The sequence below is a fragment of the Chiroxiphia lanceolata genome, chromosome 7 (assembly GCF_009829145.1).
Source record: "Chiroxiphia lanceolata isolate bChiLan1 chromosome 7, bChiLan1.pri, whole genome shotgun sequence".
NCBI lineage: Eukaryota > Metazoa > Chordata > Aves > Passeriformes > Pipridae > Chiroxiphia > Chiroxiphia lanceolata.
In genome coordinates this window covers 36652285-36674447 of record NC_045643.1, presented here as the reverse complement: position 1 = coordinate 36674447, position 22163 = coordinate 36652285, and the positions used below count along the sequence as shown (strand labels likewise).

At 41.1% G+C, this 22163-nt stretch overlaps 1 long non-coding RNA gene across 1 annotated transcript; it reads right to left on the bottom strand.

The window, feature by feature from the left end:
• Nucleotides 1–1661: 1661 nt before the first annotated feature.
• LOC116789206 lies at nt 1662–16038 on the bottom strand. Its single transcript, XR_004357940.1, has 3 exons — nt 15962–16038; nt 11752–11856; nt 1662–1733 (listed from the first exon to the last, which is right to left on the bottom strand). It is a non-coding gene; the product is annotated as an uncharacterized LOC116789206 (long non-coding RNA).
• Between the last annotated feature and the right edge of the window lie 6125 nt (nt 16039–22163).

The following is a 22163-nucleotide window of genomic DNA, read 5'->3' as shown; positions in this document are numbered from 1 at the left end:
ATAAGCAACTGCTCTGGAAAACAGGGAAATCGGAGGGTTCTTCTCAGAAAACCATTAACTTCTCTGAGATAGAAAAAAAAAAGAGGTAGTGCTCAGTTTTCTGGTTATACAGCTACCTGAAGATCAAAATTCTAGACATTGGAATTATGTGCAAAACTGTCCAACATAGAAGCCACCTCCACTGAGCACCAGAAGATGCTTTTTGACTCCCTTTAACCTATATTTTCTCACTAAAAAATTGGAAAATTCAGTTAGCTTCAGTTTTATTTTGGAGCATAATATAGGCAGGGCAATCTAGCTGTCGTGGAATACTGGAAATCCTGTTTTGGAGCACGTCCTCAGTAACTTGTTTAAAGGTAATGGTTTCCTATAACTGAGAAACACATCACTGTGCTCATAGGGTGGTCACAGAACTCCGGCTCTGCTTTGCATTAAAACTGGAATTTTTAATAGCCAGGGAGGAAAAAAGAGAAAGAATTGAGAAGTTGCGTTATGAACATTTTGCAGTAGAGACCAATCCTAAATATCACATAGGCTCATTTCCTGCACTGTCCAGGGCTTCTGGGGTTCTTTTCGGCTATATCAGACAAAGAGTGGGTTGGAAACAGAAAGTTTGGGAGATCCAGCCTCCTAAAGCCTCCCCTTTGTCTTTCCTGAGATTTCTTGGAGGTTGTTAACCAGACACAGCCGTGAGAAGGGACGCAAACCCTTGGATCCCCTTGTGCTAAAACCTGCGACTTTAACGTTAAGAGGACAGAAAGCTCCTACATTTCATGCTTTTGGCTTCATGACTGAGCCTGGAAGGTTTAAGAGCTTGACTCAGTTTTCCATGTTTTCAGGCTCCAGGTCATAGATGGGATGGGGGGGGGGTGTTGACTTCTTGGGAGCCACGAGGAACAGAGCTGTCGTAGGAATGCCGAGACACCAGGCTGGGTGAGGGGAAGACTTCGGAACAATAGCAAAGAGCTTGGGGACATCTTCCATTAATAAGAAAGTTCTTGGCATACAGAACAGCCAGGCTTAGGAAAGTTTTCTGAGCCTTTCCTCAACAGCTTAAGGAGAGTCTTTTTAGGCTTTTTTTTTATTTATTTTGAGAGCTGGAATGAACAGAATTTGCATATCCTTTGGACACTATGGGGAGAGAGATGGAACTAAGCTTCTGTGGATAGGCCAAAAAATAATTAAGGCAATTATATACTGTAAAAGAATATGTTATGCTATTCCTAAAGGAAGACTTTTGGCCAGGTAGAACTGATGACAAATATTTATTTTCTTCTTTTGGCATTAATAGCCCTAGCAGGCAATACTGCAAACACTTTTCAGTATTTATATGTATTACTAGGGTGCCATTTTTATTACGTTTAGTGCAGAATTTTTTCAAATGTGAATACAATGCACATTTGTTTTAAGAAGACATTAAAGCCCATTTAATGGCAGAGTGTGGAAAACAGGATGAGCAGAGGTTTGGGGCAACTTTGGAAGGATCTGGGGTTGCATCACTAAAGCCAAACCATGTAAGTTTAATATAATGGGGGAAATTACCTGGGAAACAAACACTGGAGCTGCAGGGTTATGTCCCATGACACTGAAAGGATACAGAGATCTTGGAGCAGGAAGCTATTTGGCAGCCTTTCTGCCTTAGCTGGCTGAGAGCAGCCAGGAGCTGATGTAGTCAGTGGGCAGGAGAGTCACTCCCAGTGAAGAGTCGAGGAGGCGAAGGCGGTCCCAGTGAACTATCAAGAAATACCGTTTGGAAGTTATTATGTAACATTGGGGTCAGAACTGGAGATAAGAGCCTGATGCATCACAGCCTTAGCAAACAGCCAGCATTAATATGTTTGCATAGATAAGGAAGATTTGGCGTGGCACACGGGCATAAAAACGAGGAGCCAACACGAGCTGAGACGGAGCTCAGAGCACCACTGCCAAGAGATGTAATTCTTGTCTTCATCTCCTTTGAATATCAAGGTTTATTTAGTTTACAAACATATGGGTTTTCAAAGCTATTACAACTGTGACATCGATTTAGAAGCTCCAGACATGCAAGAGGTTAAGATTAGAGCTGGCCAGAAATTTTCTTACAAAACAGAATTTTGCATTTTAGCCAGGATTAGTTAAGACAACTGAGCCTTACAACATCATCCTGCCAGGTGAAAAAATGACTCACTTGACAAGCACAGTGCTGCTGGAATGAGTCCTTTTAAATTGTATGTTTACATAAACATTTATAGGGTGTTATTAATTATCAAGAAAAGATGTGATAGGAAGAATTGCGCCTTTCAATTGCTCAGGCAAGGGCAGGGCACTATGGGAGACATTACATTCCTTGGATTTACCAAAGTGGTGAGGAAGCTCTTGCTTCTCTGTACAACAGGGTGGATTATACCTTCATGCCATGCCTTATACCCACTATAGGCTGAGGTTTTTTCGAAAGCTCATCAAAACTGAAGGACAAATGCTTTATATCTGAACTTAATTAAAACTGGCATCTAACCCCCCCCAAAATATCATAAGCAAGAAAAAGCTTGTTTCATAAAAAAATTCCTTGCTGGCTCTGAAATGAATGCCGAAATATTAGAATCACAGGATCAATTATGTTAAAAAAGACCTCCAAGATCATTAATTCTCACCTTAATAATACTACTACTTAAAATATTGATGCTAATATTGCCGGTAATAAACCCTCACATTTGTAGACCTTTATCACAGAATATTCTGAGTTGGAAGGGACCTACAAGGACCATCAAAGTCCAGCTCCTGGCCCTGTACAGGACAGCAGATGCTGTTTTGCTGGCTGAATGTTTAGCACCCTAAAGATCCCGCTGCAAAAAGTGAAAGGTAGTGCAATCCTGTGCCAAATCATCACTACACCCTCAATCAAAGAATTTTGGACTTCATCTCAATTCACTCAGACTCTGGGGATTATTTGGGCAGGACCCTAGATTACAAATCAAAGAGCACTGAGCAGCACATGTATATGTTCCAGTTATGAAAGCTGCTTAATGATTAAAGTCATCTATGCTTAAAAAAAACCCCACAAACCAGCAAAACTGATGTTGAGATCTGAAAGTATGTCTGTGGATTGACAGGGCAGAGGTTAAATCCAGATGAGGGTCACTCAAGCCTGGTGTTAGTCTAAATGAGTACAGCATTAATGCTGAAAAATCCTGGTGATGAGCTCACCACCTGTCTGCCACAGAAATCCGGCTGCAGAGCTTCGGTTCAAACTTGGGGTTTACTTGCATTTAAAATGCTTACACTCTGAGAACTAGGGAGGAGGAAGTAGGTAAATCTGGCTTTTGATTTCAATCACTGTTACTATCTTTAGACTACTTTTGTCTGTTGCCTTTAAAAAGGCATCATTTCTCATTGCAAGTGCAACAGGACGCTTGTACTTTGGGAATATGACAGGGAGCAGTTCCAGGACAGCAGGGCTTTAAATGGTCAGAAAACCAGAGTACAACTCTTCTTCTTTTTTCTATTTTTTTTTTCTTTTCCTATACATTTTCCTTTTACATTCTTATTTGCATTATTTACAAGAGAGGTCTGAAAAAGCTACAGGAGAACTGCAAGTTGTCAATCACAGCAGTGGTGACAATACTCGCTTTTAGGTCGTGATCTCTAACAGAAAAATGTCTTATTGACTCAGAACTGAGCTTTGTATAACATCAAAGGGTTAAAATAACCAACACTTAAAGGGAAGAGGAATAGATCACTTACAACACATATTCTATTATTTGCTGAGGACTCACAGGGTAGATGTAAGCTCGTTATCATTCACTAAAAGATAAAATTTGCTGCAGAAGGTACACACTTTGCAAGTGTAGAACAGCTAATCTCAGACCACTAATAGATTTAACCTTGTATGTTCACAGATATTTAAAAGTGTTATGGTTTGAAGGTCAACTCCACTGTCTTCGAGTACAAGGAAAGCAAAGAAAGGAATAAAAATTAGAAAGAATTAATTCTTCAAAAAGTTTTTACAAATCAAAACCCTGCAGTTTCACACTGAGAACAAAAGAAGCATATTAAACACCAAAGTTTATCAAGACAAATTAGGTCCCAGTTTCAAATTTTCTTTAATCTTTTGCATCTGAACGTTTTTTTTGCCTCATGCTGTTTTCCCTAGTTAAATGTTAAAATGAATTCTAGCCAATACCATTGACTTCCTCCCTTAAAAATATTGAGACACATAATAAAAAATTAATTACTTCCCCTAATTTCCGTGTGATTCTTTAAAAAGATGTAAAATTCATTTAAAGTAAGTGGTGACTTTGTCTTTGAAGATCACGACAATTAACATGGATCAAAGCTTAGGTTCTGTAACGATGATAGCTTATTAGCATAATGAAATTAACTTAGAGACAAGAATCTTTAATAGGTACAACAAAAACGCTTTAATAATACTTGAAGAAAATTATGTATTTGCTAGAAGTACAACAGTTTCAGACTTTCTATCCAATTAATAAGTTGTTAATTAACTCCTTTTCCAAACAATGTGCACTTTAAGTTAACATCTGCCCATTGGATAACACTTTCCTATGGTATTTTTTTTTAATATACTGTAGAACTGCAACACTCTTTTGCTGGGAATTCCTTGTAGGACTGTTTTTATAGTAGGGAAACAGGACCCAAATATAGTAATATGCTTCCTATATCCAACCAATTAAAAAAAAAGAGAAGGCTTATTTCAAAGATGGGGAGGAGGAATGGGTAATTCCTTAATTATGGCAGCATTGTCTGTGGCAGTGCATAGTTTCAGATTTCTTTGCATTTTCAATAGAAATTATTTTCTGCAGTTTATATGGTCCTGCAAAATGGCTCTCTGCTGACTACAACCTTATATAGACTCAATTTGGGAGCAATTTTCGTATCTTTTTAAAATATCTATTTATAGTTCCATGGTACGAGATTTTACAGTCTTTACTTTATAAGACTGTAAATCAATAACTATTGTTTTTGAAGATTCAGAGTGAGAAGGTCGTTCACAAAAAGCTAAAATAGAACCTTATGTATAAAATTGTTTTTTTCATAGTCTTTGCTTGGCAGTGCAGAATAATAAGGACTTTCAGCACTTGAATTTTTAATTAAAATTACACATTTTATTTTAGGGGCTTCTGCCCATATAGTGGTTTGGGGATCAAAAATTTCACAGAGCCTTTTGCAAGTGGATTTGGAGAACGCACGTGACTCTGCACTGCAAGGGCTGCTTAGGCCAATGATGGAACAATTAAATAGGTCTTATTTGAAACAAATGAGTTATTATATTCTATTGGGTCAAGGATTCATGTTTTAATAAATCCTTAATTACAGTAACTTTTCATTTAATCTGGCGAATTCTAAGCAAGTTAAGAATTTATGAGAGTTGGAATCGGCAATAAAAAATATGCCTGTCTGCCATTCTGCTCAAGGCCACACAGGTTGAACTCATTTTGAGCAGTGTGGAAGCCAGGAACGTATCTCCTGAACAGAGTATTGCAACATGATTACATCTATGTATGTATAAAATAATATTATGTGTGTATAAAATATTATTATGTGTGTATAAAACAATATTATGTATGTATGAAGCAATACTGTGTGTGTATAAAATTACACTGCACATTAAATTGTGCATAAAATTATATACAAGATTATTGCATTATAGTCGTTATTAATAATAATCTAGAAATTCTTAATTCCTTTTTTTTTTTTTTCAGAAATAACAAAGAAACAAAAACAACAATTGACTAAACACAAAACCTTCAGCATAATCATGAGAGCTTTTTCGAGATGGGTTATTTTTTGCCTTGACAAACTTTTCTCCCAGGAACCTGTGAGTACACAAACCCTTTTGTTCAACATCCAGCCAAAACTCTTCTAGTCACTTCTGGTTGAAGTCAGAATTTCTATTTCTGGTCATGTGTGGTGCTGGCCAGACTCCTCTCAGCTCATGTGGCTGTTAGAGCACAGACACCTTTGAGAAGAGACAAAACTGAGCCCTAGTTCTTGTCTTCACATGACATTTTTAGAATTTGAATTTTAGCATTAGAATTTGCTGCTTCATCAGCAACTTGAGTACATTTCTGCCAGCTATAGCCAAACTTTGTCTCCTCTAGAACAACACTCTTATGAGTAATAACTAATTAATACTCAGCACACAAACAGCACAAGCTTTACCATCCACTGAAAAAATCTTTCTCTTTAGGAGGGAAACAAGGTGCAACTAATAACTCACATGGAAATTGCATGACAGTAGGAAGAAACTGAGGAAACAACTGTTTTCTGTACACAAACAGGGAACACTTCTACTTTTCCAAAGGTTTTTATCTCTTTACTGAACATAAATATGCAAAGTCCAGGGAATTACAACTGTAGCTGGCTGAAATTATTTTTTTTGTTTATTTCTATTTTTTTTTCTTTTTGTTTGGTTGGTTTCGGTTTTGTTTTGTTTGTCATTTATAAAGCTGCTGGGATGTTTGGGGGTTTTTTTGTTTGGTTGGTTGGGGTTTCTTGTTATTGCAAATCAGAATTGATTATTTTTCAAAATATCTCTCAGAGAATATCAAAGGCTGAAAATCCTTATTTAGAAACAAAATAGACTAAGAGCTGTGCACTGCAAGCCACTCTCTGTGGCCTGACAGCAGCTGCCCATAAGCTCACCAAACTCCACACACAAGCCATGACTAACAAGAGCAATGGAGATGACACAAGTGGCACCAGATGTGGTCCCAGTTTACTCAACAGCTTCCAGGTCTACCTTTTTTCCTGGATCTGGGGAAAATTTCCCCACCAAAATTGCTGTAGGGTTTAGTAATATTGGAGTTCTGTAGGCGAGAGGTCCTTCTTGGAGGAGGTGAACACTAAAGCTGGTAGGATTTGGGGCCATGCCCTGGGGAAGTCCCCATTCACAACCAGCATGAGTGGTTGAGCTCTCCAGAAACTGAGCCTACCCACTTCCAGCAGAACCCTTTCTAAAAACAAAGACATTTCCTTTTAACTACTTGCTTTTGGCACACCAGGACTTTTTGAGGTAAAACATTTCCAAATTGTAAATCCATCAGATAATTCCTCAGTTCCAAGTTCCTTGGTATCCAAGAAACATGATACAGCCTTGGCTGGGAAGTGCAGTCAAAAGAACATCATCACCTATTGCCTTTCCTGCATACTTCCATGGCATACCTATTTTTCCCTGGATGAATCCCAAACTAAGAAAAGTCTCTCTCCATGCTTAACAAAATCCAGCGTTTAAGCTGTACAAGATACTGAGTGCAGGCCAGAAACATTACAGGTTCTTCTAAATAAGACATTATTCTTTACAGGAGAGGAAAAAAAAAAAAGGTCAGGCTCATCTCTGAAATTAGGAGATGTACTTACTGTTCCAAATTTTGAGTCAATATTCAGAGTTAGTTTATATATAAGGTTCTGCTGGAGTTTTACTGGCGATTGATACAAAGCCAGAAGATACTAAATTCTCATTTTTAGTGAATGACCACTGCACTGAGTTGCCAACCATGAGTTTCCTTTATGATAACAAAGAGCTTGCCAGGATAACCCTCAGTAAAAAATGACGCTGGTAAATACACCGATTTAAAGATAACCAGTACAGCACTTCCATTGTTCACACATGGTTTCATTTTCTGGTCAGCAGAATGTATTTTTTCTTGCCCAACTTGTCCTTCCACCAAGGTATTCCAGTCTTTTTCCTGCTTTGGAAACAGAAAATTCTATAATTCTCTGACTAAATCATGAGTACAAATGCAATGTGGTTGGTCAACTCAGTGCATTGGACACACACAAGAGCAGGATTTGTTGAGAAATGGTGATACAGCAGGTGTTGGAAATTATATAATAATTTTCTTCATCCATCCTTTTCCAAACTAACTCAATAAAAATTTTAAAAAAAGTAGGTCTACTTCCAATTGATTATTCCCTTTGAAATATCACCCTTCCCCATCGGTGTGGTGGTGTTAGTCCCAGTTTTCTGTGATTTGTCTCAGTTGTGCCCTGGATTTGGGTTTCCCTTGATGGCTCTGTTCCTTTAGTGATGCTGTTCCTGACTGTTTTCAGAAGAATTTCTGTTTCACACTTCATTTGCATGTTTTCCTCACTGCATGGGGAAAGCACAACTTTCCTTGTCTCCAGCTTCACAACAGAGCAAAAACCATTTTCCCATTTATTCCTATTCCCTCTACCCCACTGCAGAGCTGGAAATGTTGCTTCAGACATCCGTGTGCAGCAGTGTGGAAAACCAGGAGGAGAAACTCCAGCTGTGAATTTGGGAAAGTATGAGCAGGTAAAAAAGCAACAGGTAATACCTCTGTGATACCCATAGCTGTGGCTGCCCCATCCCTGGAAGTGTTCCAGGACACCTTGGACAGGGGTTGGAGCAACTTGGTCTAGTGGAAGATGTCCCTGCCTGCAGCAGAGAGGTAGAATGAGATGATCTCTAAGGTCCCTTCCAACCCAGACCATCCTGGGATTATGTGATCTCTGCTCTGAGAGAGCTGTTGGCCCTTTTCCCTTCCACTGGAATAACAGAAGTAGGAGAAGACAGAGTAGTTGAATCCCTGTAAGATGTTGACCTGTGGGTCACATACCACAAGGACAGAAGCTACACAGGCTTCAGGTAAGGCATAATTTCATCTTTTTCAGCTCATGTTGGTTTAAAATCTTTAAGCTTTACTTGCAGATTTGGGTAAGTACCTACTAAACTCCACCTTTTCAAATGACTAGTATTCACCAGTACTTTTGCCCTCATTGAGAAGAACTTAAATCTCAAGTACAGACATGACAAAGTGACTCAAAAGAAGAATTGCATGGTGGGGTTACCCCAATTATGTTGGGTTTACTCACCACTTGCAATTTCACCCTCTCTCTCCCTGAAAATGCTACAGAACACACTGAAAACTCGAATACAACGATCACTTTAGAAAAGTTGTGTTGTATGTTTAAAACCATCACCATCTTCATAGCCCCAGTTTCACTAGTTGGGATTTCAGGGTCCTGCCCAGGAGATTTTACTTGTAACTTGTATTATATCAGCAAGAAAAGGCAGGCAAGAGCCTGCTCCATGTAGCACCCCTTGCTGAATTATAACCCAGTAACACAACCCCCAGCATTACACTGTCCCTCTTGGCCCTCATTACTGAGCACTCAGCATTCTCGCCCCGCTTGTCTGGTCTTTAATAAGGAATAAAGTTGTTTGTTTATTTTATACCTATTTAACTTGTCGTTTTAAGATTTGCAGAATGCCATCAATCTTTGCCTCAGTACATTGACCTCACTTTAATTGGTGGGGCACTAAATTCTGCACAGATGTTATTACTATGAATTTAACTTTATACAGCAAGAAATTCGGGGCTGCCATATGCCGTCCTTTATGAGCTTGCAGTTTGCAATGAATACCCATGACTAATGCTTTTGACCCAGGTAAGCCCGTGGTTATGGAAGGTAAAAAGTTTACTAAACTTTATTGCAGAGCCCTCAGTAATTTTACCAACAGCCAATGCACACATCTTCCCTGCCTCTGTGTTGAAAAATTACTGAGCTCTTCTTAATATATCTGCCAACATCTACTGTCATTCGGGGACTCTCACGAGTCAGCCAAAATTTTCTAGATTCATAGATTGCATATCAGAGGGGATAAGATGATTTTCTCTGATATCCAGCATAAATTAAACATTTTTATGTTTTTCTAGCGGTTTCCAGTTGTGTTTTGGGGGTTGGGGTTTTTTTGTTGAATAAATTGGGACAAAACTTTCCGAAGGTTAGCCAGGTGCTAGAATTCAAATACATCTATTAAGTCTGTGGTTTGAAATCCAGAGCTGGATCCTCTTTTGGGAAGGAAATGATTATATGATTGATACAATAATAAATAATGCTTCTTTCATAACTGTAAGTGCCTTGTTTCCAGAGCATGGACCTGAATCCTGCCTCTGTATGGGGAACGTCCATTGCCATGGAAGGTGGGACTCCATGTGGCAGAAGGAGCTCCGCCCTTCTCCTGGAATTATTTATTAGGCCAGTGGTGAGCAGCCAACTTTTCCAAGGGTAGTTAAAGTAACTCCAAAGGCATGGACTAGTTTCCTGTAGATCTTTTTAGAAGGTAATGAGAAACGAAAGGCAAAACAGTAAATAGCAAATTACAAGGCCTGAAAGTCAGATTTAACCCACTCTGTATTAAACTGCTGACATCTGAGTGTGCTAGAAATGACTTACCAGGGCATCTCCAGGTCACATCCCACTTTGTAATATCCTGACTGCCACAACATCCACAAGGAAAAGCAACAGTATGTCCTGCCAGAAAACCACGCTGGCAACCAAAGGCATTAAAACTCTTTACCACGAACCCTTTTCCACGCAGCAACTATTAACTAACATGGTAAAACAAGAGCACAGCGAGGAGGTATTTTGTGTTTCCATTAATCAGTAACAGATTGAAGGTGAGCCAAGAGTAAATATCTGACAGTGGTAATACGTGAGTCCATTTGTTCAGCGCTGAATAACATTGTTCTGCTCAAATATCAATTAAAAAGGACCTAAGTGATAGCAAAGGAATACTGGCCCTGCATCATTAATTTTTTTGGTCAGCATTGCAAATGCTGATCCTATCACTGCTTCTTTTGAGTGTGCTAAATAGCAGGGAAGGGACACCCATCTCACCCTGCAACCAGCATGTTCAACGAAGTAACACAAAATAAAACCAGTACGAGGTAACAGTGGAGTTCTTTGGGCATAAATCTTCCCACTTTTTCTTCTCACATAATCCTGTTCACTCTGAAAAGTGAAATACTTGAAAAGATGATTATAAAATCATAGAATGGCCTTGGTTGGAAGGCACCTTAAAGATCTCCTACTTCTAACTCCCCTGCCATGGACAGGGACACCTTTCACTAGACCAGGTTGCTCAGAGCTTCATCCAATCTGGCCCTGAACGCTTCCAGGGATGGGGAATCCATAACTTCTCTGGATAACCTATTCCAGTGCCTCACCACCTTCACATTCCCCCCTGTCTTTTCACCATCTGCCAGTGTAAAATGTCCCTCTTCATCTTTCTTGTAGGCTCCTCACACACAACTGCTGAGTAGCCAAGCCCTCTCCAGCTCACCTGATCTCAAAGTATAGCCTATAGAGGCTTTTTCATTCATTTTTGGAACGAAAACGAGCTTTTTTTTTACCTCTACATAGGACAAACAGAGCTCAGAATTATAGTGACCAGTGACAGAGTGCCCCTAGGACATCCTTAGCCAGTATTTGTATCACAGATCTGGAAAACCCACTGTGCCAGGAAAGAGGTACCAGGATAGCACCAGAGACATGGCTCACTTGGAAAGACTTCACTACAGCTACAAAAAGCCTATTCAGGTGATATTCTGGCATTCTTAACTGATTTATACCAACTAATATTTTGATCTACTGCAACTTTGGTGTCTTTTTTTTTTTTCACTATGATTTCAATTTTTTTTTTTTTGTACTGCTGATTTGCTTTCTCTTAAAGATGTATATTTATTCTCACTAATTTCTTTCCAGAGTTAATAGTCTGGAAAGTCTTGCAAAGTCAAGGATCAAATGTACCAAACCCTTCTGCTGGGTGAGGGATATTTATGCAGCACTTGTGTTAACACAGGTTGAATTGAGCACAGGAGGAATTCAGGCCAATGTGAGTATGGTTTAGAAGACATTTTCTGATTTTTGACCGAAGCAAATATCAAAACACACTCTTATCTGAAGCTATGGAATCTGAAAAGCATAATAAAAAGATAAAAGTACCTCATTAAATTCCATTTCCTGTTTTGGGTTTACTGGATTTATCCTAAACCAAATTCTGCATTCTGTCCTCCAGGCCTGATTATCTTCTTCCACAACTTCTTCCACCTAAAGAACAAAAAAAATGCATAAGTTCTCTCTTCCATTTTCACTGGTGGGGGATGAAATGTGAATTCGCTGTCCATCCACAGCTGACAGAGGGTTTGGCATCTCAAACAGAGAAACCCAAGTCTCAACTTCACTCTTGCCTTGATCCCTTGATCAATATTTCGCTTGATCCCTGTTTCTACAGATACACTTGGGAGACACCCCCACACCAATAAAGAGCAACTGCATTAAACTCAGCTTAGTGAGGAGAATGGGAGAAGTGCCACACCCCAGAGGCAGCAGAATTGCTCCCTTCTATGAGAAAGGGCTTTATGTATTTCCCAGCTCCTGGTGGAAGACAAGAAAGCAATTCTCCATTTTAGAGGCGAGCTCATGACTGTGGGATTTTCACCGTTATAATGTATACAAACATAAATCAATAATGTTGAAACTACTGTTTTGGACTGTTTTATGAGATGAAGTGGGCAAAAGCTGCTACCAGTGTCACACGGACACAGGTTCCAGACAATGCCTTGAAAGAAAGGACAGCAGAGATCTCTGCAGCTTCCATTTCAGACTTAAGTCCCTTTATTCCGAGTGAACATTTCGTTTGAACAAGAGACTCTAAGATTAGACTGAGAGGAAAGATTTTTTTTGCCCCTCATTCCAGACAGAATGAAAAATTAGGAAAAACTTTATGAATTGTCATCTATCATAAAGTTGCTAAATTTCATTCTACCCAACACAAGCAGGAGGCAATGAGGAGAATGTACATCTGAGTTTCTTAGCTGATACTTTTTAGCCATCAATATAACCCAGTCGAAGAGACAGCATGGTCTCAGGGTGCATCAGGTGAATTATTTCCAGAACAAAGTGGAAATATCCTGGTAGGGAGGGTTGGTAAAGCTTGCTCTGAAATCCAGTGGATGGCGAAGCTTAACTGAAATAAAACTTCAGTTTAGCTGAAGCTCCAAGAAAATGGGTTCAGTGTTAGGGAAACTATCAGCCTGCAAAAGGGTAGGGAGGAGAAAACATTATTCCAGCTACAAAGAAAACTGAAGAGAGAATGGTAGGAAAAAAGAAAAAGCAAGTGGGTTTAAATTAGTCATACATATATTTGCAATGCAATGCAGGAAAAGGTCTTGCAGCAACAGAGAACTGAGGCTGTGCTGCCTCCTCACTACAGGACTGGAGTCAGGAAACCTAACTTTTTTCAAGACATAACTCCCCAAGTTTTCAAAAGGGATGAAGAGGAGTGCAGCAGCAGGTAGAGGCACCTGTAGATCAGAAGTTCTGCTCCAACATTATGTCCATGTCTCTACCCAACCAGTTTCCCTCACCCCTACTAAAAACTTTTCTAAGCCATCAGCAATCAAACAATAACAAACTCACTGTCACAAAATGTATCACAAGCAGAGGCATAGGGGAAAAAAAAAGAAAATATTAATAAATATGAAGCACCATAAAGTTAAAGTTGCTGGTTAATGAGTAATAATGTGTTTGCAGCAGCTCCTGTCTTCCCAGCAGCTCAGTTCACATCTACAGAGTCAGCTAATGAAAGAGGAATTGGAGCCTTGCTCTTATGAGTCACTCTGCTTGGAAACCTTTACATATTTAAAAGAAATAAAAACCCCAATCAAAAAAACCCCCATGTGTTAAAAGTATCTTAGCCAAGCATGTTATTTCTCTTAAATATACAACAAAACACGACTGTCCTCAAGGTAAATATCCTCTGTTTTATTACTTCAGATCACTTTTCTGTGCTGCAATCATGTCATTAGGATTGCAATTCCTGGCTCCAACAGAAACAACCACCTAGCTATAAAATTCTGGTTTCCCAGTCTATTTTGAGGGGACAACCAGAGTTCAGTGGGTCTGAGCCCCCCCCCCACCGAAACCGATGGCAGTGGGTTCAAGTCTCCCAGTCCACAGTGAGAAGATTTTTTTTCTCTCAGCTGCAGTTTCTAACAGATGTTCAGGCAGCTCAGGTCTTTCTTATGAACTGAATTAGGGAGCTGTGTCAGGAAAAAAGTGAGGACAGTCTGTGTCACCCATGGATGTACCAGCAGCACTTCAGCTGGTATCACCAGGGGCTTCTGTGTTTCTGGTGTTTAATTTTGAAGCCTAAAAAAAAAAAAATATAAAAAACGGGGGTGGGAACAAGGGAAGTTTCTTCCTTTGGGTTATAGGTGGAAAGGAATTTGAATAATAAATCACTGAGATCAATCTTCTACAGGTCTTCGTGAAGCCACCACAGTGACTCCAAGGATCTTATTGCTTATTAGCTTTTACTCTGAGATTTTGTACCTTACTGTGCAATACCTTTGAGTATTAGAACTCAAGACCTCTGTTTTCAATATATTATAGCTAGAACAGGGCTAGGGTTTGGGAATTCCATATTGCATAACATGTTGTAATATATTATGTTTTATTTTGACTACCTCTAGAGCCAGGAGAGTTTCATCTGTCATGAGTAACTTCTGAAAAAAAAAATGGGACAGTGGAGACCAAAGAATAACAAAAGTTATTTCACACTGAGAGACCTCTCCCTATTAACAACATTCATCAATAATGGTAATAGCAAGTGGCAGCAAGACATAAATGTCCTTAAACCACCTTTATACATCTCTGCACTCTTTTACTGCCCCATCCTGCAGACAAGGTTTGGATCTCTCTTGTGGGAAGGCACCTCTGGGCCAACTGTGTGAAAGGTACCCTCCCAGGTGGTCCAGATGTGTGCAAAAGCTACATCAAGTGTTGAGCAACATGTCCACAAAGCAAATCAGTGCAGCATATCCCCAAGAGATGCTCAAAGCTACTGTAATCATTGGCACTGCAGCTCATGCTGGGCTTGACAGACCTGACCTACCATGGACGTGCAGACTAGGACTCCAATGGCCCTTAAATAATAATTAATTTATTTATTCTCCCTTTAAGAACAAGATTTCAGATACAAGATGATACTTCAAACGCCTTTCCAGGTTATTTTTTAGCTCTCCACTGCACCTCTATATTTGCAGTGTTTCCTGAGGTCAAATCAGTGGCAGCTTTAATTGCACTTACAAGGAATGTTGCTAAAATGGGCACAAAGTCCTAAACTCAATGTTTTCTTCATTATTTTGCAACTTTGGGAGCCTGCCAACGTCGTTGCGAGATTTGGCATGTGTTTACCTGGAAAGAATGAGGCTTAATATTTCATTTCAGCTTTGCAAGGTTTTCTCCTCCCCACCTCCCACCAAAAAATGAGCAAGCAAAGGAACCAGAAACACAGGCAAAGGGCAAGGCTGGTCTCTCTGATCTTGGTATGGGATCAACACAGCCTAACAAGATTCTGGGGAGCCCTCCTGGAAAGCAAGAGCAGCTCCATCACAAGTGGCTGCATCTTTACCAGCTGCTTCTCCACTCTGCAAATTTGGGTGCACAGGGGATATTTTTGCCTGGTCTTCCACCTAAGGCTGGTTTGGAAGGTCCTAGAATCATAGAATCTAGTTGAGGTTGGAAAAGACTCTAAGATCATCAAGTCCAATCACTAAGAGGTGAGAGGCTTGTCACACTTGGAGGTGTGAACTGCAAAGGCCAAGCTCACAACCTCACCTGCAGCCTCGTACCTTAAAACCAGATCTGTGTTTAACTTCTGCTTTAGACCATTAATACAGAAAATAACCCTCATACAGCTGTTGCTTGATGCTTGGAGTCCATAGATGACTTTTTGTTAAGTATTTTAATGTAAAATGTTTTAACAGCCTCCAAAAGGAGTGGCAATAGAGGTTACCACCACCCACGTGCCATCAGAGCCACTGTCTGCCAATACCTTGGTAAGTCAAGGTCAGGTTGGACGGGGCTTGGAGCAGCCTGGTCTGATGGAAGGTGTGCCTGCCCATGGCAGAGGGTTGGTACAAGATGAGCTTTAAGGTCCCTTCCAACCCAAACCATCCTGTGATTCTGTGAAGCTGCATTTCTGCTTTTGGTCTGTGCCTGGGGCTGCTTAAACAAGGACTCCATTACAACCACGCGAAGTGAACATTTTCCTTTCACAGGTTTAAAACACAGGCTCTGTAGGGTGGGGTCCCCTGAGGGAAATCATGACACTGGAGCTGGGTTTCCCTTGGGTTGGGATAGTACTTACACAGCAAAGGTGCTACAGGGAGGCAGGGTGGCTCCTTAACGTCCTGCCTGGGGATGAGCACCAGGAAAAGGATACCCACTGCGGTGCCAAGGAGTGGATACCTCCTCCATCAGGATGCTTCAGCTGTTGAGTAGAAGTGTTTTCCTAGTTAAATTCCTGAAGCTGTGCTTCCCCCATCTGCAATGTCCAACTTTCTCTGTACAACCTGCAAAGACTCCCTAACTCCTATTTCAAGCTCCAGTAATCTACCAGGCCTACAATTTAAGCATAGCTATGCCAGAGCCCTTTTGTGGATCCAGCCTTCCCTCTGCAGCCACCCCACTGAAAGGATTAAGCTATTTGGGAAATGAAGCACTGTTCGCTGGGAATAAGGATGTCAGATACTGGTCCCAAAGAAGCGAAATCTCAGTATATTTTGGTTTAATATTCTTATGTCAATGACACTGGCAGGAAATGGAAAAAGGTAAGGACTCTGTGAGGCGTGTAAAATAAGCATGGACAAGGCAATAGGAGTGTGACAATGGGAACTGGCTGCATATCAACAGAGGGGCTGGCACTGCTGTCACCAGGGCTGGCAGAAAACATTCCCTATGGACCCGAAGCTCTTCCAGCACTCCCAACATGAAGAGTTAAACTTTGCTGTTCGCCTCAGCGGTATAAATCCGTAGCTTTTTGACTGAATCCCATAAAAGTAAATCAGGGTAAGTGAGGCCAGACTGTGGCCTCACCGTCCTGCAGACCAACGCTGAGAAAAAGGGACGGCGATAGCGGCGAGCGGCAGCTCCTGCCACGCTGGGAGCTGAGCACAGAGTCAGCCAGGGAGCAGCTGGGAGGCAGCCAGATGGGCAATGAAAGGGGCACAGCCAGCGCCTAAAAAAAAAAAAAAATTAGTTTTTTAATTGTAGGAAATTTTGCAAGGCATAAAGTTGAATTATTTTCATTTTTGCTCCGACAGCAGAAATGTAAATGCTGCCATTTGCACAGAGAGGGGTTCTTTAAGTTGTTGTTGAGAGGCTGCACTTTAAAAGGGGCTGGTATTAATCATCTCTACGTCAGGCAAGTTTAAAGGGGTGCATCAACCAGTTCCTTGGAGCAGCTCGTGGGCAAGGGTCTATTTTGCTGGCTGGTGGTTTTTCAGAGCGGGTATCAAACGGGTCCACATGGCACGAACAGAACAGAGCTCCAGATGGGAGAGCAGTTCCCATCTTTTGCAGAGGAAATCTGCTGTTCGAGACTATATTCTATGACTGAAATTTTATACATCTGACTTTGTTGGAGCTGGGATGTCTCCCTTTGAAAATGTGCTACAATAATAATTGCATTTACCAGTTGCCAGTCCTCCTCTCGAAACCTCTTTTATTTTTTTCATTCGGATTGTGAAATTAATTGTCTCTAGCTAATATAATTAAAAACAAACACTTCGGATTTCAGCGGAGGGAAAGGGGAAGGGAGAGAGGAGGGGGGAAAAAAGGAAAAAAAGAAAGGCAAGCAAACTGCAGCCCTGATTTTCTATTGACAACAAGAAAGCTCTGCCATCCCTGAACTGTTTAATTATTGAAATGAACTGTAACAGTACACTGGATTGTTGCCGAGGTCACGGAGTAGTACTGGATGTCAAGAGGAAAGCAGCAGCTCCGAGAGCCCTCCAACGCCCCAGGCTCCGGCTGCAATCCCACACACTTTTTCTCAGGCATTCAGGCTCTGATAGGTAGCCCGATAGCACGGCCGATTTGCTGGTATTACAGAGGTCCAACGGTGCTTGCTTGTTTTAAGACGAGCCAAACTATGCTCTGGTGACCACCGTGACGCTGTGATTCCCATGCCCTATCGCATTCCTCTTTCTCAGATCCCAGGCATTTTTTTTTTCCCCTACGTGCAGTCCAGGATGTAGACAAATGAATTCCAAGTGACCTACGTGGGGGTGGACTCTTTGGAAACAAACAACAAAAATAAGATATCTCCTGTCCTCACTTTTTCATTTGCTCGTTCCCTGGATACAGTTTATTTGTGGCAATGAAATACACATTGTGTCTCAGGAGTTAGATCCAGCAGCAACATCTTTACCACCCCCTAACCTTGGTTTTTTTTTTCCCTTTTTTTTTTTATTTATTTCCTTTGCTTTTCCTGATTTCCTATTTCAGCCTTTACAAAAGACATCTTGTTTAACATTATCTGCTCTTTTGGAAGTCAGTCTGCCCTTTAAAGCCTATCATATCAAGGCTTGCTATTGATTTAAACAATGTTTTTTTCCTGGAAAAAGTTTAGGAAGCTGGAAGTTTTGTAAAAAATTCTTGTACGTATCTTCACTGGCAGGAGGATCTACTGGACAAATAATCACTGTATTTGCAGGGAAAGGGAAAAACTTCTTTTGAATCTTTCATAGTGAAGAAAATCCTGTAGACACAAAAACTGCTGAAAAGAAATAAAACTGCAGTTGGGGAACAGACAATAAACATTTCAGATTGCTTTATGGCACACTATTACAGGCAACTATCTTGCTTAAGTAGGCATAACATTTTTCACAGTATATATTTAGGGGGTTTTTATGGTGTGGATTAACAGCAGAAAAACACAGCTTTTAAAGGGAGGGGAGAAATAATTTCTGCCACTCCAGTGGCCTGATAGGTAGCAAAAAATCTTTTAGAACGGCCTGAGGAATGCACTGCACGGTCAAGCAGGAACAGCCTCCAGCCTCCCCTGGTGCTCACATGGACTGCACACACAACTCACCAATGGGAAAAGCCAGGAATGACCCTTGGGACCAATTCTGGCCCTGCAGGCACCGGGGTGGCTGCACTGGAGTCCAAGGCTGTTGCTGGGGCATCAATGGAAGATGCAGCTCTGCAGTCTGGCGAGAGCAGCACTGGGAGGATGTTTCTGCTGTCAGACATCGCTCCTCTCCCACCACCGGCACACTCGGAGCATCCATGAGCCAACTGGCAGCAGCCCCTTGTTCTCACTATCGGAATCAGCCTGCCTTCCTCACTGAATTCCCTGCCTGATTTTAGAGCCAGACATCATCAGGCTGTCTGGGGCCACCGCAGCCCCTCCATGGACCTCAGCTGTCCCCTGGAGTGGCTCTCGAGGACAGCAAGTTGTGCAGTGACATCTCCTCCCAGGCTGCCAAGTCCTGCCAGCTTAGAACAATGGAACAGAGAATAAAGGGAAAAGAACAGTCCACGATAATGCATCCAGCATTGTGCTGGAGTCCCTTTGGCTTCGTTAAAATTAGTGACATCCTCCAGTCCTGGGTGCACCGGAGATCTCCTGCCTCTGCACAGAGCAGAGCCCAACACTGCAGAATCCTGCCTGGCACAGGGATCTCAGCACTTCTGCTCTGCCCCTTGGAGACACGACAGGCAGAGGGAGGGGGTTTGCCAGTTCATAGAGTCCTAGAATGGTTGGGATTGGAAGGGACCTTAGAGATCTAATCCAATCCCTTTGCTGTGGAGAGGATTACCTCGCACTATCCCAGGTTGCTCCAAGCCCCGTCCAACTGGGCCTTGGACACTTCCAGGGATGGGGCAGCCACAGCTTCTCTGGGCAACCTGTGCCAGGGCCTTACCACCCTCATGGTCAGTAACTTCTTCCTAACATCTAATTTCACCCTGCCCTCTGTCAGTTTAAAACCATTCCCCCTTGTCCTATCACTCCATGCCCATGTGAAAAGTCGCTCTCCAAATATTTAGCTAAATTTTTAGCAGTCCAAAGGAAATTAGAGCAAACTGATTTTTATTACTCCCTGTGGTACAACAACTTGCACTGTTTCTGAGTTTACTTTTACCTCCCTGCAAATGTACACTATTTACCCCAGATGCTCCCACCAGTGGCTGGTTCCTCCTGGGTATGAGGGGAACAAAACCTTCCTTGGAATACACCAAGTTTCCACAGAGACAGAGGATCTAATCTCTTTGCAAACTATGTGCATTGAAGTAAGTAATTTAACAGTTCATTCCCCCAGGTAGCCAGTGACCACTGTATGTCCACGTTATTTAATTTGACAGTTAACCTTTGGAAGGCTGGTAGTCATTTCAGATTAAAAATTAGTAAGCAATTTCCTTCTGGTTAATTTTTATTTTTATTTGTTAAGTTTTTCCACATATTTCAGGTGGTCATCTCGTCTACTAAATTTGTTCATCCTTTTCAATGCATCACTTGGCGAGTCAGAGGTGGGGGGAGGAGGAAGAGTTGCTAAGAAATAGGAAAACATTATTTAAGTAGGTAAGATTAAGTGTTTGTGCCATAGTTTACAATTATAATAAAATAAATCTAGAAACTATTTCATGTATGAGAGCATGTGCATTAGAAAACATATTTCTATAACAGATAACCATCTTCTGAACACTAGAATGCGGGTAATTTGTCAGTTTTTCTTTTAATTAAAACTGTGAATATAGTTCATGCTCTGTTTGATTCAGTGTCAACATTTTGGATGGGGGCTAAAAGTGATTTCCTCTTAAATCTGTTGCATTTCTCAGGACAACTGATGAAGTGTGCCTTAACATTAAGCTCGTGAACCCATGAGGTTTGCTTGTTTCAAGATCAGTAAATCAACAGATATTAGAGTAATAGCCCCGAGAAGGCTCAAGACTTCTAACACTTCTGTAAATGCTCTCTTTACCAAAACTGCATCCATTTTTCCTCCCAGACAACCTGTTTTAATTCATTGCATCATTACCAAGTTGGTCCACTGTAAAATGAATTAAAATTATGCTAGTTAGAAGTTTCGTTCTAAATATTTTTCTCAGTACAACTCATGAAACATTCAGAGTGTTTAAACTTCTTTTTCTCTCTTAACAACAGAAAAATCTGTCTAGTCTTTCTCTAAATTTTTTTCTTTTTTTTTTTTTTTTTTTAAATTTTCAGTCTTCCTCTTTGAAAATACAGAACCTTGTATGAGTTAAGGGTATGTATCCCAAAGCATTATTAAGAATCAACCAGGGCAAGGCTCCAGCAACACCTTTTCCAGGGCAAGTGCAACTGGTTTTGACCCTCCTTAAATTATGTCAGCCCCTCAAAATATAATCACTGTAAGAAAAGAGCTAATTCAAAGAACTCACATGCAATTTAAAGTCAGAAACCACCAAAAAGCATCTGCTGGGTTATGGCTCATGCACCACTCAGGTAGTCTGTTCCCATCCCTTCCTATCAGTTCACACTGCAGTGGGTACAATATCCATGTGTGGCCTCAAAATCTGCCCAACCTGGACAAAATCTAAGTGGATTTACACAGAGAGGGGAAAAAAGAGTTTGGATAAAAGATCATTTGTTAGGGGAGTGATTATCATTGGCTTATAAGAGTCTCTCCAATTCAGCTTGTTCCCCACGTAACACTCAGCAGAAACCACTGTGAAAGTTTCCTAAGGAAGATCATTGAATCATGGAATGATTTGGGTTGGAAGGGACCTTAAAGATCGTTTCATTCCACCCCCTACCATGGGCAGGGACACCTGCTGCTATCCCAGGTTGCTCCAACCTGGTCTTGGACACTTCCAGGGATGGGGGAGCCTCAACTTCTCTGGGCAACCTGTACCAGGGCCTCATCACCCTCACAGTAAAGAATTCCTTCCATACATCTAACCCGAATTTCTCCCCTTTCAGTTTGAACCCAACACTCCTTTTCCTATCACTGCAATTCCTGATGACAAGTCTCAGCTGTTGGTGAGTTCAGAGCCCCAGCCCCCAAACCTAACTCAACAAGCTCATTCCACCCCAGTAACACATGGAAAAGGAGTTCAAACTGGGGCTCCTCCAGGGAGGACTGGGAAAAGCTTATTTCAGCAGCCACCAGAGCTGAGTACATTTGCTGCAATGGTTGAGGAGGAGGATGAGGATGCTCTGTGCCAGCACCAGTGTGGGTGCTCTCAAAGTTGATGCAGAAGCAAAGGCCAATGTGTTCCTCCTGTGTAAATGTGAATGCATGAGTAATTTTTTTTGCTGTGAAGAGGATGTCCACAGAATACAATATGTATTAGGTATTACAGACTACATGCATCTCTATGCCTTCATTCCAGGCTCATCTCCTGCTCCCTCACCACTGCAAAGCTGTGTTAAGACTCACAGAGAGGGGAAATAACCATTATATTTCTTAAAAACACTCATAACTTACCATATTTAGCTCCAAGCTCCAGTTGCTTCTACCTTGCCTATTTTAATAAATACTCATGGCACTCAATAAAATTAAAACATCAGTGAACAAAAC